Source organism: Gekko japonicus, unplaced genomic scaffold (genome assembly GCF_001447785.1).
Source record: "Gekko japonicus isolate JY-2015 unplaced genomic scaffold, Gekko_japonicus_V1.1 scaffold508, whole genome shotgun sequence".
NCBI lineage: Eukaryota > Metazoa > Chordata > Lepidosauria > Squamata > Gekkonidae > Gekko > Gekko japonicus.
The window spans coordinates 510,167-523,801 of NW_015164679.1; the positions used below are offsets into that span (position 1 = coordinate 510,167).

The 13,635-nt window shown below is 44.4% G+C and overlaps 1 protein-coding gene across 1 annotated transcript in view; it reads right to left on the bottom strand.

Annotated features, from left to right (window-relative positions):
• HIC2 (hypermethylated in cancer 2) overlaps nt 1-10,981 on the bottom strand; it is a 52,782-nt gene extending 41,801 nt beyond the window's left edge. Inside the window, exon 1 of the mRNA XM_015409295.1 lies at nt 10,962-10,981. The gene's annotated coding sequence lies outside the window, so the exon portion shown is untranslated. The remainder of the gene's footprint in view (nt 1-10,961) is intronic.
• Nucleotides 10,982-13,635: the final 2,654 nt, after the last annotated feature.

Consider the following 13,635-nt stretch of genomic DNA (forward strand, 5'->3'; position numbering starts at 1 on the left):
GCTCTCTCACGAAAGACTCTTGCAAAACCGGAAAAAAAAACGGGGGGGTAAAGCACAAAACGACATAAACGTTTACCTTCTGGGTGGGAGAGAAAAGTAGAAAAAGGGACTTGTCCCGAAGAGAAGCAGAAAAAAAAAAGAAACTTTCCAAGTGTAAACAATCTTGTAAAATGGCGGGGACTAGAAAAGCAATAGAAAAGCCTTTGAAAAAGGCAGGCGGGACTTCCTGTCCTAGCCCCTCCACTGCTGGAACTGCTGTCAATCAAACAGATAGTGAACTTGCTCGCCATCTGCTGGCAGAATTGCAAAAAATAAATCTTAAACTTGACTCCATGGAAAATGCTTATGGATTACAGCAGAAAAAGATGACAGAAACAGCTGAAAAGGTAGATGATATTGCTAAGAAATGCCTGGTATCAGCAGAAGAGGTGCAGATTGTCAAGAAAAAGGTCTTTAAAATTGAAAAGCATCAAGAAAAGCAAGAAAACAAACTGTTATTGTTACAAATGGAAAAATCAAACCATACTCTCCGGTTCCAGGGTTGGAAGGAAGAAATTGGAGAGGACCTGAGAAGCATCTTGGCTGAAGCCTTAGCACCACTGCTTGGCAACGAAGCGGAAAAAATAAAGGAAGAGATGGATTTGGCCTATCGGGCCTACACCAACTTTACGAGAAAAAATAAGTTGCCAGCTGAAGTGGTCGTGAAATTCACTAAACAACGTCTCAGGGACCAAATTTTAAGGACTACATCTGCGTCACCCCTGAAAATCGGAGATCAATTAATCAGAATTTTGAAAGATGTTCCATTTGAAATTAGAATGAAAAGAAAGGAATACAAGGGATTGACCACTTTCTTGCAAAACCATCAAACAAGATATAAATGGCTGATACCTGAAGGGCTGACGTTCAAGTTCAAAGACAAAAGAGAAAAAATTGACTCTATCTTTAAGGCCCAAGAATTCTTGAAAAGGCATGTCAGTAAAGAAGAGGGAGCAGAGCTAGCCAAGTGGATGTCAACATTAAGCGTGGACGACAGCAGCTCAGAGGGAGAGGTGAAAGATGATGAAGATGAAGGAGCGATTGGACCAAAATATAATTTGAGAGATAAAAAAGGAAAGGACCCCAAAGTTTAAAAAACTTTGATTTTATTTTTTGGATTATACTTGGAAAAAATCCACACCAGAAGGACACTACTAACAAATTAAACATTTTGTTTAACATTGATTAACAGAATGACGACCGAAGATGGACTTTATGGACTTAGAGCTTTGAGTACTAACAGATTAACTTACTAATATGAATAACACCACTCATTCTATTCTTTACCCCGCTATATACCCACCCTATTTCTTGAACTTAAAAGAAATATCTCTCCTTTTTAGGAGAGGGAATAAAGCTTATTTAAAAAAAAAACATAGATGTTAAATAAGGGAGTCAAAAGGCAACCTTGTCTGACTCCTTTTTGCACTGGAATACTTTTCGATAGTTTCCCATCTTGTGTGAGCCTTATTTGGATGTCATTATTTTCATGCAGTTTAATTAATAGAAGCAATAGCCTTCTATCAATACCCATGTCAGCCAATTTGGCCCAAAGCCTTCCCCTAGTTAGGATGTTAAATGTCCCCCTCTGTAAACCGCTCCGAGCCCTCGGTATATAAGCTGAATGTAATAAATAAATAATAAATAAATAGAGTCAAAGGCTGCCTTGAGGTCCACGAAGGCCGCGTACAAGGTATTCTTCCGATGTTTCACATATTTAAAAATAAAATAATCTAGGACTAAGCAATGATCAATAGTAGCGCGCCCAGGTGTGAAACGAGCTTGTTCAATTTCAAGCAAGTTGCTATGATCTAGCCATTCACACAGCTTCTGACAGAGGTGTTTAGTATATAACTTACAAATCACATTCAGAAGACTAATTGGTCTGTAGTTCGATGGGACTGCTCTTTTCAAGAACAGCTCTGACAGAACTATGGCTTGCCCAAGGTCATCCAGCAGCTGTGCATGGAGGAGTGGGGAATCAAATACGGTTCTCCCAGATTAGAGTCCACACACTTAACCACTACACACAAACACTGCAAAGAAAAGCCACACAACAAGATATTGACATGCAATGCTTTCACAAGCCGTGTTTTAGGTAGCAAGAAAAAAGGGTCCCAGCGGCAAATGCCCATCTCATTTATACCAAAAAAGGAAGATGAAGATTTATTTATTTATTTAGTATTTACAGGGTTAATGATGTTTGTTAAGTCACATGTTTGTTTGTAACCAATCTGTTTAGACAATAGGATGCCCGGGAACTTTGGAGCTAGTTTGTTACTCTGATTGGAAACCAAGGTGTCAAGTATTAGCATTTTATGGCTTCTCTTCCCGTTCTTTGTTCTGACTAGAGAAGACGACGCCATTTCGGCTCTTAGCAGCAAGGATGTAGGCATATAAGCTCTTTGTTATTTTATATCCTGTGTACCTTTTCCCATGTTAGCTTTATAGTAAACTTTTATATTTTAAATACACACCATGGACTCAGTCTCTTAATACTCTGCTGACTAAAAGAATCCCAACATTTAGACTATTTCTATGCCATCTCTTCAGGGAAAAAACTGAAGGTGGCTTACGGTAAAAAACAAAAGCAGCATAAAAACTACCCATGAAACAGAAGCTGATAGTAGATGGTAAGATAAATCCCCCAATTAAAAGCCTGGGTAAAACATGAATTTTAACCTGGTGCCTAAAAGAAAGCAGAGAAGGCGCCAGGCAAGTCTGAAGGGAGAGGGAGTTCCAAAGGCAAGGGGCCACTACAGAAAGTGCCCTGCCTCTAATCGCCACTTGCCACACCAGGGACACAGAGAGCAGGGCGAGAGCCAGATCGTAGCTCGCAGGCTGGACCGATTTCTGCATAAAGAAACAGCTTGCTTTGGGCTGGTGCCCAATTTGAGCAAAACACTGCTGGGCTGGATAACCCGAGGAACACTTTGCATTGGGAGAGACAGTCTAGCAGCTCACACTATACAGATAAAGCAGAATTTTGGCCTGACTTGCAGCCTCCTCTGAAACTATTGTAAAGTGTGATGTGAAAAGGAAACTTTAGAGCAGCCTAGGGGGGATTTTTTTGAAAGGAACGGAGGCACGCTGAAGCTGTGCCAAGCCAAGAAGGAGTCTTATGGACACCGAGGAACGTTCAAAGTGCTGTCTGCTGGAAGATTTCACTTTAGCCAGCACTCGTGTTCAGGCACAGGAGTTCAAAGCTGAGAGAAAGGCAGACAGGGAGCAAGAAATAACCAGTCACGTTAACCGGTGCATTTTTATACTGGGTGCAGAAAGACTGAACAGCAGCAATGTTTAATTGGATTGCAAACTGTTTGGCCTTGGAAGAGGGATCAAGTTACTCCTCTCCCCGGACACAAGGAAGACAAAGACTGTCTTCTGCACTATACAGTGTTCTCTATCCAGGAGCACCCACTGGATAATTGACAAGCCCATTAAAACAGCAGCACTCTGCTCAAAGATACGCCGATTTTCATATATCACACTGGACATTTCTGAGGACCTATGCTTACTTCAACCAGGTTTCTAGGCCACGCTGCTAGTATGACATGCTGACAAACCTCAGCAAGTGGGATCTGTTTTGGAAGACCTCCCTTATCCTTTGTCTACAACAAAAGCAAGGAAAGACATCTCTGATTTATACAAAAAAGAAGCACCTCGAACTGAGACACACCAAGCAGCAAAGGCCACTGTGAGAAGTATGATATCGATAGCAAGGTCCTTTCGTCTGATCCTGGAGGGCTCTTGCATGAAGCCATTTTTGTGATGGTGTGGGGGCTACCCAAGGTGGCTAATGGCACAGTAGCTTTGTTGGGGGCGCTGTGCAACTCCAGATGTTCTCAAATCACTTTATGGAGCAAGGGGAAAGTCTTTTCTTCTATTTCTTAGGGAATATTCACATGACTCTTGGATAGGATTGAATATATTCTATGTTAAGAGGAAGAGAGAGGAGATAAGATTTTGCACTGAGAACAGCCAAATTTACTAACCCAGGTTAGTAAACATGCTTCACACCCTGACCTGGATAGCCCAGGCTCGTCAGATCTTGGAAGCTAAGCGGGGTCGACTCTAGCAAGTACTTGGATGGGAGACCTCCCTGAAATACTAGGGAGCGAGATTATATTTAGTTCTAACAGAAGCTCTTCAACACTGTAGGCAGAAGTGCTGCTTAAAAGGATGCACAGCCAATCAGAAGCCCTGCTGGGCAAAACCCCCACCTAGCCCTGCCCACTTTCTAAAAGCACTTGCCAGGGGCCACAAAAGTTGTTAGTGGGCACCACATTGGGGACCCCTGCCCTAAGAGCCACAAACCTTGTTTTTACTTTAAGTGGGAACAGAGTCTCAAGAAACTCAGTTTTGTGCTTTCAGAAAGTGGGTGGGGCCAGGTTGTGCTCCCACCCAGCAGGGCTTCTGATTGGCCTCTGGAGATCTGATCCACTGTGCAGATTAAAATAACGTTGTTTCAGTGGCGTCTGCCACTGCAGTGTTAGATTTATTCTCTCTCACTCTCCTGTTTCCCAGTGTATTTTTTAAAAAACACTTCTCTTATCTCCTGTACTTGGGCTTCCTCTCTGTGTGTGATTAGCTCCACCTCCCATGGTGGTCATTTAGTGGCCCGCCTTCCACAGCAACCATTCTGTGGTTGCGCCCACCACCCTATGTGCCCACAGGTTCAAATAATCGGGGACCCCTGGCCTAGACGGTGGCTGTCACATGCTCTTGCTAAATGCATCAGATCGGCCTCAAGAATTCTATACATCAGCCATTCCTTTGCATTAACCCCAGTTAGGTAAAGGTAAAGGTTTCCCTTGCTCGAAAGCCAGTCAAATCAGACTCTAGGGATGCGGTGATCATCTCCGTTTCCAGGCCGAAGAGCCAGTGCTGTCCAAAGACGTTTCCGTGGTCACGTGGCTGGCATGACTAGATGCCAAGGTGCACAGAACGCTGTTACCTTCCCACCGATGCAGTACTTATTTATCTACTTGCAAGTTCTTGCTTTCAAACTGCTAGGTTGGCAGGAGCTGGGACCAGAGACGGGAGCTCGCTCCGTCACGCGGCATTCGGGTCTCGAACTGCTGAACTACTGACCTTCCGCAGCATCTTAACCACTTGAGCCACTGCAGCCCCTTAACCCCAGTTACTAACTGCCAAAAAACTATAGACTTGGAAAGGGCAGTACTAAAAACGTTAAAGGAATACTTTTAAATTGTTGGGGAGAATCGAGAACCCAACTTTTTAAAACAACAGCTCCTTTTCGCCAACAAGGTCATCGACTAATCAAGCCTTGTATATCCAAGTGTAGGAGAAGCAAAAGATAACCCCAAAGCAGAAGCTGCACCGCCCCAACTCGCAAGACTGCCTACGCTCATCCTTCTTCACTGGCTCCTGGCTGACCCTTTACCATGATTTACATATCCAATACACACATTAGGGGAAAAAAGAAGATGAGCCATACAAAACTTTCCATTCTGTGTAAGTAACTGCAATCAAGAGGGAGGCAGAGAGAGAGAGAGAGAGAGAGAGAGAGAGAGAGAGAGAGAGAGAGAGAGAGAGTCCGACCCACAATATATTTATGAGAGAGAGAGAGACCGTCCCATCTTACATTTCTGTAGGCCAGCCAAGAGGGTCGGGAAGAGGTTATGGGAAAATATGAAACATGTGTCTCTTGGATAGAAAGATGTAGCACACAGCTCTCGGCAGGAAATGTGCAGGAAAAAAAGTCCAAGAGGAGGAGATGTATAAACTCTCCCAAAAATATTCCCAGGGCAGCGGACACTAAATAACATCTCAAGTTATCTATGTCACATCTGTGCTCATCACCTGAACCATTGGGCCTTGCATCAACTCACTGGCTTTAAGAGTGTTCCCTTGCCAGCTGTAAATGCTTTTTCCATGTAGAAAGGTCATACAGAGTTTGAGCCTAGACTAATGGTACGGCAGTGGATAATACCAAGATTTGAACCCAATTTTTGCCTGGGGAAGAGGGAAAAGGAGGAATGTCATTAGAACAGGAATTGCCAACCCTCCCCCCCCCCCCCCCAGAGAGCTAGTCTGAATAAGGAAAAATACCCTGAGCTGTTCCCTTCCCACCACCATATTACTGTGTTCTGTTCTGACCTAGAAACAGAGTGTAGACTAGGAAGTAAACCAGATATAACACTATCAGCTAAGTGGCACAAAGAAAAACAGTATGAAATAAAAGCATTATTAAAAGCCAGGAGATCTTTTCATGACCTTCTCCTGGGTTTTCTAGGAGATGCACAAGCTACTCTGCAGCAGCTGGTGAACTCACGAGTCACCTATTTGAGACCCCTGTGTTAAGAGTTTCAGATTTCTGCTTTGTGCAGTCTTGAGGACAGAGTCCAGCTGGGTGGGGAGTACATCTCGTCTCTTATGCATATACAGACTAATGCATGTACCTTGATATTAACACAGCGTGCGGCATGCAGCCTGCTGTTCCACAAGCTGCAGCCACTATGCTGTGGAATGGCTGATCTATCACACATTTCAGGGCAACTGTATTTCTCTGGAGTACCTTGAATCTAAAGAGCCATCGTCCTTTGGGGTTCTTGAATCAATGAAGAGGAGCGGGGCTAGTGGAGCAGAAGGAAGGCAACAACCAGCATATAGCAGAGTTTTCAACAGTATGTAATAATGGGAGACCTCATAAGTGGTGGGAAAGCTCACAAGCTTCAGCCACAGGGTGACTTTTTATGTGCTGTTACAATTAAACTGCGGCTTTCTATCTGTTTTTATAATTTCTTTTTTTATATATTGTTATTTATTGTGTTTGTTATAGCCGTTTTATTTATACTGGGCTAGCCCGATCTCATCAGATCCCAGAAGCTAAGCAGGGTCAGCCCTGGCTAGTATTTGGATGGGAGACCACCAAGGAATACCAGGGTCATGACACAGAGGCAGGTAATGGCAAACCGCCTCTGAATGTCTCTTGCCTTGAAAACCCCACAGGGTCGCCATAACTCAGCTGTGACTTGATGGTGAAAGCAACAACAAACAAGCCATCTTGATTCCGCAAGGGAGAAAGGCGGCTGGTAAATATTTTAAAATAAATAAATAGTGAATACGAGAGCAGTGGTATTACAACAATGCCCTTTGTCTACCTGTGAAATGTTGTAGGGTATTAGGCCAATGTTGTATATTCATCTTTTATAGTTGAGCTTAAGCAGGGGTCGTTTCGTAGAAAAAAAGCTAGGGGAACTCATTAGCATATGCCACACCCCCTGACATCACCGGAAGTGTGTCATAAGGCCACACCCCCTGCCACCACCGGAAGTGTGTCATAAGGCCACACCCACCACTCAGTCTTAGTCTTAAAGGTTAGTCTTAAAGGTGCTATTTGTTAGTCTTATTTGAACTCTTGGACTATTTTGCAGCAACAGACTAACACAGCTACCTCGGGGAAGCTCCTGGATGGGGCTGGGAGTCCTTGCGGAGGCCACGTGGAGTGGCCTCGGCCAGGCAGAGGGGGAGGACGGCAACTTACCCTCCTGCTTCTTCCTCCTTCTGCAGCAGAATGAGGCTGGAAGCAGGGGCGGCCGGAAGAAGGGGGCGGGGCTTCGTCATGTGCCCCGCCCCCGCACCTCACCCGGGGGAACTGCGATCCCCCGCGATCCCCCCCAAATCGACCTCTGAGCTTAAGACCTTTGGCCATGGAAGCTATTAAACATAAGTAAGTAGTGTAGGGTATTTACATGGACACAGAAAAATGCAATATTCAGAGTCAATCTCTCGTCCATCTGGCCCAGACCTGTCTGACTGCCTCGGTCTCAGGCAGACCGAGGAGTTCTCCCCGTCCTTCTGCCCAAGATCCTTTAAATGGAGATGCTGGAGATTGAACCTGGGACCTTCTGCAAGCACTCCACCATTCAGCCATGGTCCCTATGGATTAAGCTAATGTGTATAAAACATTTGCAGGGACAATCGTACCAGTGGAATTTCAACATCTGTACTGGAGTATATCCAGAAGGCAATGGTGGAGGAAGAGATGCAAATCTTAGCCTGAAGTAGCTTCTGACCACACAAAGTCCAGCAGCATCTCTTCAAAGAACCACTCCACAGGCAGAAGAGGGATGGAAAAGAACCCCTTCAAAGAGGTTGTTTCCTGTATGGACCCATCAGTTCTATGTTGACTTTTAGAAAGAAAATAATGCATATAGTTTTCATGTAAGCAAGTACTGAAGGACAATTTGTTATTTGTTTAAACTCTTAATGGATAACTTTGGCTCATCACTGTATTTCAGTAACTATTTTGTTTTGTAATGTGAGCTGTTTGGGGGCTGGTATGCTCTGCCCTGGATAGCCCAGGATAGCCCAATCTTGTCAGATCTCAGAAGCTAAGCAGAGTGAGCCCTGGTTAGTATTTGGATGGGAGACCACCAGTGCCCCCTCTAAGCTGGGTTACTGTGAGCTAATGCACAGTTTTTAGCCCCTGGCTTGTCTTAGCACAGGGAGGATGGCTCCAGAGCAAACTAATTTATGCAAGAGCCAAATCGCTCACTCACAACTTTAATGCCAGTAGCTCACAAAGTAGAATTTTTGCTCACAAGACTCCACAGCTTAGTGGGAGCATTGGAGACCACCAAGGATGACTGAGGTCACAGTGTACAGGCAGGCAATGGCAAACCACCTCTGAATGTCTCTTGCCCTGAAAACCCTACGGGGTCGCCATAAGTTGACTCCAAATTGACTGCACTTTCCACCACCAGATTTCCTATGCTTCCAAACATACAGTAGGACGGATAAATAAAATACATCTGTTAAGAGGGTTCACATTTAAGCAATATACAATGTTGTGTGTGTGTGTACGTGTGTAAAGAATAAAGCATCCAAGATGTCTGAGGAAAGAGACAGACATCTCTCAAAGTCTTCGGTGGTCTTTAGCAGGAGAATGTTTTATTGACTACGAAAAACATAAATCCTGTCCTTGCAGTGTATGGGGACAGGTTAGCATCTGGCTTTTTCTTTTTTCGATAAGCACACTTTTCATCGGCTCAGTAGAAGTGAACAGGTAGATGGTTCCAGATTCAAATCTCCAGTTAAAGGAGCCAGCACTGAGAAGACCTTTCTCTTCCTGAGATCTTGGAAAGTGGTTGCCATTCAAAAAACGGTGACTGTGAGATGGACCACTGGCATGCCTTTGTATGTCAATACCATGTCCTGATGATATTGCTTCTGTTGAACTTCAGGCTGAATGCAAAACTTTAAATAAATCAGTATTAAAAAGAGAGGGCAACAGGTTTGCTTATGATAGTCTTGTTGAAAAGAAAAATGTTTCCAAACTAAAGTTTATGCCAAACTGTCTGCACTTACTGAACCATTTTCCACCAAAACCATCCTTCAGCAGCTGGATGCTTTAGAAACAGCAACGAAACCTCTGAAAGGCCATAAATGACTGTCACATGGCTATAAAATGAAGGGCAGGTCTTTGTAATATACTGGCTTTGACCTAAAGGGACCAGCTAGTATCACCATCCAACCAAGCAATGGATTTCCTTATCAGGCATCATTGTGATATTCTAAAGCCTCAGCTGGATAAATGGAAGCAGTTTGTAGACATACCCTGTCTAAAACACACCACCTGGGGCTGCCTCACAGATTGAATCAGGACTAGACCCCAACATTTCACACCCAGGCTCCTAATGCAGCAGAGAACCATCACCCAACCCACACATAGATCTCCCAAATCTTCACACACATACCCAACACACACCAAAACTTTTGACAACCAGTTGCCCCACCTGGAAAGGTCTGAATATTGCTTATTTAATTATGGGGATTGGAGAAAGGATACATGTAGCAGCTGAACCTGTCCTTATAGGTGAATATAGGTAAAGGTTCCCTTGCTCGAAAGCCAGTCGAATCCGACTCTAGGGTTGCGGGTGCTCATCTCTGTTTCAAAGCCGAAGAGCCAGCGCTGTCTGAAGACGTTTCTGTGGTCATGTGGCCAGCATGACTAAACACCAAGGCGCACGTAACGCTGTTACCTTCCCACCGAAGTGGTCCCTATTTATCTACTTGCAATTTCTTGCTTTCGAACTGCTAGGTTGGCAGGAGCTGGAACTAGAGACGGGAGCTCATTCCGTCATGCGGCACCCGGGTCTCGAACTGCTGAACTACCGACCTTCCACAGCCTGCAGTTCAGCGTCTTAACCACTTGAGTCACCGCAGCTCCATATAGGTGAATACACATTATCACAAATGACCCTTTTGCCTGGATGCAACCATATTTAACTTTGAAGCTTGGAAAGGTAGTAACATTACATACTGTTTCCTTAATTCTACTTTGTATGTTTTCATCATATCAAAAGTCAGCCTACTAATGAAAGAATCACCTGTGCAGAAGTCATCGAGTTTTTGTTGGCCTCCATAGCCCACTACTGCTGTAACAGCCAATGATCCTTTTGCCTGGATGCAACCATATTTAATTTTGAAGCTTGGAAAGGTAATAATGTTACATACTGTTTCCTTAATTCTATTTTGCATGTTTTCATCATATCAAAAGTCAGCCTACTAATAAAAGAATCATCTGTACAGAAGTCACCAAGTTTTTGTTGGCCCCCATAGCCTAATGCTGCTGTAACAGCCAACTGAAGTTTGGCTCTCTCATTTCCTTTTTCTACAGATGCAAAAATGAAGCCTGCTTTTCCATATGCTGCCTGGTGAGGAGATTTCATAGTGGAGGAACAGTAGGCAGGATGCTTTTGGAGCAACAGAACAGAATCCCTACCCTGCCCTGGAAGGCATCACTGTTTAATTTAGCCCTATTGAAAACATAAGGACGAGGTGTCTACAGCATGTCAGAAGGTGAATGATTTTGAATATAGCCGTTTGGGGTAAGCGATGCACAGAAAGTGTCTTAGAAGCTATTCAGAACCAATTTTAAAAAGGTTTCTTACCTCAGATACCAACAGGGGGAGTTCACCCTGGGGCAACATGCAACATTACCTGTGGAAAAACGAAAAATCTGTCAATATTCAGCTCTGTTATTCATGAGTAAATGCCATGAATCACTAAACCTTAGGTTTCCCTTGCTCGAAAGCCAGTCGAATCCAACTCTAGGGGGCGGTGCTTATCTCTGTTTACAAGCCGAAGAGCCAGCGCTGTCCGAAGACTTCTCCGTGGTCATGTGGCCGGCATGACTTATACGCTGAGGCGCACAGAATGCTGTTACCTTCCCACCAAAGCGGTACCTATTTATCTACTTGCAATTTCTTGCTTTCGAACTGCTATATTGGCAGGAGCTGGGGCCAGAGACCGGCGCTCACTCTGACACTAGGGTCTTGGACTGCCAAACTACAGACCACCGCGGCCCCTCCACTAAACTTTTATCCCCCCCCCCCAAGTATCAAGAATACAAAAAAGATGGACGGTTGGGGTAGGCTGTTCTCTTTTGCCTTGCCTAAATGATATACCTGTTTTTAAGACGCAAGAAAGGGGACATTATAAGGGATACCCACCAATTACATTCCACTCCTCACTCACCTCCTCAATATTAATAGCAGCGCATTCCACCCCTGACTTCTGACATGGGATCTGGCTGGCAGTTGCTTTTGTTTAATGAGTCAGCCTCGAGAAGGAGCCCAAAGCACACATGTCATCCCCGTCCAAACACAGTTCTAGCTTAACAGGTTTGCAACATGGCTTCGCTGGGCAAAGATGCGCCGGTTACATTTGGAAGCTATCTATTTCTGAATACTTTTGGACCCAACCCAATGTAAATTAAAGCCCAGATTTTAAAAGCCTTGGCAAACAGACATTGTTTGCAAAAGAAGCATGTTGAAACTCCATTTCGCTAATATACCTTGAGCCCCCAAATGAAAAAGACAGAGAGTGAAATAAGAGAGCTACCCATTTGTGGCTTCAGATGCAATCCCTACTTCCCTGCCCCCTCAAAACCTAAAACAACAGATTCCAAAAGAGTTACAGGATTTCCCAAGAACAATATACAAATGCCTTTAAGAATAGCAAATGCAAGTTCAGATTTTCCTTGTAAAGTATGCACGAGATGCAACCACAGCACTGGGCTTCTGCTGGTGTGTATTTTGCAGGCCTAAGCTGTAGTTTGGTGCATGTGAGTATGCCATCCCTAAATTTATTTCTACACAAATACTTTACTATTCTTTTGAACTATGGTGCTGGAGAAGACTCTTGAGAGTCCCTTGGACTGCAAGAAGATCAAATCAGTCAGTCCTAAAAGAAATCCACCCTGACTGTTCCCTGGAAGGTCAGATAATGAAACTGAACCTCAAATACTTTGGCCACCAAATGAGAAGGGAGCACTCACTGGAGAAGACCCTGATGCTGGGAAAGACTGAAGGTCAAAGAAGATGGGAACGGCAAAGGATGAGATGGTTAGACAGTGTCATAGATGCAACGAACATGAAGTTGAGCAAACTTCAGAGGACGGTGGAAGACCGGAAGGCCTGGTGTGATCTGGTCCATGGGGTCGCGAAGAGTCGGACTCAACTGTGCGACTGAACAACAACTTTACTATTCTGCCCTGACGTGGATGGTCCAGGCTAGCCTGATCTCAGATCTCATTGTCAGATCTCATAAGCTAAGCAGGGTTGGCCCCGGTTAGTACTTGGATGGGAGACCACCAAAAAATCTAAGGTCACTCTGCAGAGACAGGTAATTGCAGACCACCTCTCTCAGCGTCTCTTGCCTTGAAAGCCCTACAGGATCACCATAAATCAGCTGTGATTTGACAGCTATAGAGTCAACACGTCATTATCTTTATCATGCCTTTTCTTCCACAGATCCCAGGGTAGGCACTGTTCCATCTTAGCCTCATAACAACACAGTAGGATCAAGCTGACAGTTGCAGAAGTGGCATCCAAAGAGTCAAGCCACATCTCCCTAATCCAAGTCCACTAAGTCACAACACAGTACATGGTGGTCTGCTACTAACCTGCAATCTGTTTTATGTATATTAGGGGCTGTTCAATGGCTGCTTTACCCTTGTTTTTATGCCCATGATTGGTTTTTTCAATGGCTTGCATAAATATTGATGATTTATGTTGGTTTTATGGTACTATTTTTCTTCTAAGTGCATGGAGCAGGTCTTGGGGAAGTGGCATAGGGTGGCGGAAAGTGCTGTCGAATTGCACCTTCATAGGGTTTTCAAGGCAAAAGACAAACAGAGGTGGTTTGCCGTTGCCTGCCTCTACCTAGCAACCCTGGATTTCCTTGGTGGTCTCCCATCCAAATTCTAACCAGGGCTGATCCTGCTTAGCTTCCATGATCTGATGAGATGAGGCTAGTCTGGGCCATCAGGACAGGGTGAAGTGGCATGCAGATCCCCTAAATACAATGAGCAAATTGCCACTTAATGTGCAAGAGCATCAACATGGCAGGATCTTACTGACTAACTAGTTGACAGCAGCATTCCCGCACTTCTGCGGCCTCCCCTAAATTGCAATATCACATTTTTCCTTCTCCATCATACAACTTTGGCTTTCACAGTCATCTCCAATTTCCCATCGAAACCCAGGCTTAATTTGTTCCCACTTTATCGTCCACTGCAATGAAGCCCAAGTTTGTATAGCTGGGTTTGCTCACATGACTGCT